The sequence below is a fragment of the Aquarana catesbeiana genome, linkage group LG07 (assembly GCF_042186555.1).
Source record: "Aquarana catesbeiana isolate 2022-GZ linkage group LG07, ASM4218655v1, whole genome shotgun sequence".
Lineage (NCBI taxonomy): Eukaryota > Metazoa > Chordata > Amphibia > Anura > Ranidae > Aquarana > Aquarana catesbeiana.
In genome coordinates this window covers 128,896,180-128,899,331 of record NC_133330.1, presented here as the reverse complement: position 1 = coordinate 128,899,331, position 3,152 = coordinate 128,896,180, and the positions used below count along the sequence as shown (strand labels likewise).

The 3,152-nt window shown below is 49.4% G+C and overlaps 1 pseudogene; it reads left to right on the top strand.

Moving 5' to 3' along the window:
* Positions 1 to 315: 315 nt before the first annotated feature.
* On the top strand, positions 316 to 447 carry LOC141103953 (U2 spliceosomal RNA; annotated as a pseudogene).
* The last annotated feature ends 2,705 nt before the right edge of the window (positions 448 to 3,152 follow it).

Genomic DNA, 3,152 nt, shown 5'->3' with positions numbered 1-3,152 from the left:
TATATTGAGATCAAACAGGGTTAACTGTTTTAAGACAGACACAGAGGCACCAGAGAGTTTAATGTTTAAGCATGGTGTTTAACTGGGCTTGAAATTACCAATCAGAATTTGAGGCAACTCCGAACCAATGAACATTTAGGAGGCTTCAGAGGTAGCCAATGCTTATGTGAGCAACTCTAGACCAATGACAAGGTCCCAGGGGGTGAGAACCTGGGTTGGTGGGAACAGGGGCATGGGGGGGTATAAAACACAGTACAGAGAGCTACACACGGTCTCTTCCTCTCGGTGTGCCCCCACCCCTGCAAGCATGGTAACATCGCTTCTCGGCCTTTTGGCTAAGATCAAGTGTAGTATCTGTTCTTATCAGTTTCCAGGAGGTGGCGCTTGCTTCCGTCCCTGATCTATGGCGAAATAGAGACGGGATTGCGGTTGCTATGCAAAGCCTGCTGGACTAAAGGTGACCTGGAGCGGTTTGTAGCCAAAAGGGAAGCCTTCTGATGGGGATGGAGAACCACGGGGTCTGATCCCCTGGCCTTCTGGCCTAGATTGGGGTAGCTCTAGCTCCAGCCAGTTTTTCTGGGAGAGAACGCTTGCTCCTCCTTTGGAGAGGGGGGAGGAGCGGTCAGTATCTCCCGATGAATATAATTAGGCAGGAGGAACGGAACGATGGTGGAGTCAAACCCCAGGGCTCTCACCGGGTTTCCTGAACTCCAGGCCTTCCTGGTCTGGGCTGTGGGTCAGGGTTGTTTCAAGAAGCCAGTGGTGAATGTGCCCCTGAAGTGGCAGTTCAGGGGGTGCCGTATAATCACGGTGTGTAAGCACTTGATTTTATGGCACCATGGTCACTTTCACCATAACACATGTTTTTCGCACCTGCCTCTTGGGCCAGGCCTTTTGGCCAGGACCAGGGGAAATTTTTATGCCTGGCCAGAGGGCCGGCCATTGTATAGCACAATGGCCACTTTTACTCTCCCATCTAACTATCTTCCCCACTCTTACCCCTGTTTGTCACTTTTTTTGGTTGTCTTTGTATACACGTTTTGTCACTGTGTGGCGAGTAGGGTGTGGGTCCTCGGGCCTACTCTGAAAGTTTTGGGAGGGGGTGGACATAGGCCTTCTGGCTTGGTTCACCCTCTCCTTTGAGGGGTCTCCCTTCGGGGGAACCCCACCGTACTTGGGTTGGTCTGCTTCGGCAGACCTTCCAATTGTGGGGGTCCGCCTGGTTTCGGCCAGATGGACCCTTTGTCTGAGTACCTCAGTCCCTGTCTGGAGCCTAATGCCCCGGGGGATCAGGGTAAGGTCCTTCCCTAGTGGAGGACTCTGTACACCCGTTGCACATTTTTGTGTTTCACTCTCTATGTGTGGGCACTTTTTTTGGCACCGGGTGGAAGTTTTTGAGGTGTGTTTTGCACGCCACTGGCTTTTCGATAAAACAAAAAAAACATAAGGGCAGTCTAGGTAGCGTATCTATATTATTATTATTATGTCTCTTTTCTTATCTGTAACTTTTTCTACCATAGGGCTTTGCCTTAATATATTATTATCTCCCATTTCTCTAAGAATTGCTGTCATCTACCGGCCCCCTGGACCGGTATCAGCCTTTCTTGATGACTTCTCTGCCTGGCTACCATACTTTCTCTCTTCTGAAATCCCCACAATTATTCTTGGGGACTTCAACATCCCTGTCAACACTAACACTACTATTACTTCTAAACTTCTCAGTCTAACCTCATCGCTTGACCTGAAGCAATGGATACAGGCTCCTACCCACTCCAACGGCAACACCCTTGACCTTGCCTTCTCCTATCTGTGCACTCCGTGCAACCTTTCCAACAATCCATTCCCACTCTCTGATCACCACCTTATTAGTTTTGCTCTCTCCTTGTCTTCCACCTCTTCTCCCTCCAACCGCCCAACAGTTACACGCAGAAACCTTCGCCACCTCAACCCTTCTCTTCTCTACTCTGCTACTGATCACCTCTATGACAAAATCTCCCCCCTGTCCTGCCCCAACCTAGCTACTTTCATTTACAACAGCTCACTGTCCTCCTCCCTAGACAAGCTGGCCCCCCTCACTACACGCAGAATTAGGCCCCGACTGCTACAACCCTGGCAAACAGATGACACCAGAAGTCTCAGAAAACGTAGCCGCGCTCTTGAGCGCCTGTGGCATAAGACTAAGACCCAGGAAGACTTCACACAATATAAATCTGCCCTCCTAAAATACTACTCCTGCCTTCACACTGCCAAACAGACCTACTTTATCACACTCATCAACACCTTCTCATCCAGTCCACGTCAACTCTTCTCTACCTTCAACACTCTACTCTGTCCTCCACTGCCCCCACCACCAACTCAATCACCGCCCAGGAGATTGCCAATCACTTCAAAACTAAGATTGATACAATTCATGAGGAGATCGCCAATGCGCAAAAACCTCCCCCATGCAACACCCCATGTCCACAGATACAGTCATTACTTCCCTCATTCAACCCTGCTACTACTACTGAGGTTGCTAAACTTTTATCTAGCACTCATCTAACCACTTGCCCCCTGGATCCTGTTCCCTCGCAAATGCTACGCTCACCCTCTGACTCGATTCTACGCTCTCTAACTCACATTTTCAACCTCTCCCTCTCTTGTGGCATCTTCCCAAACTCTCTAAAACATGCACTAGTCACCCCCATACTAAAAAAGCCCTCACTGGATCCCACCAATCTCAACAACTTACGTCCCATCTCCTTACTCTCCTTCTCCTCCAAACTTCTTGAAAGACTGGTCTACAACCGATTAAGTGACCATCTGACCATGAATAAACTTCTTGATCCCCTTCAGTCCGGTTTTCGCCCTCAACACTCCACGGAAACTGCTCTCCTTAAACTCTCAAATGACCTACTAATGGCTAAAGCCAATGGACACTATTCTGTACTACTTCTCCTGGATCTCTCTGCTGCCTTTGACACAGTGGACCACCCACTCCTCCTCGAAAAACTCCACTCCTTTGGTCTCCGTGACTGCACTCTTCGCTGGTTCTCATCCTACCTATCCCACCGCTCCTTCAGTGTCACTTACAACTCTACTTCCTCCTCTCCTCTTCCTTTTTCCGTTGGGGTCCCCCAAGGTTCTGTTCTCGGACCTCTCCTTTTCTCAAT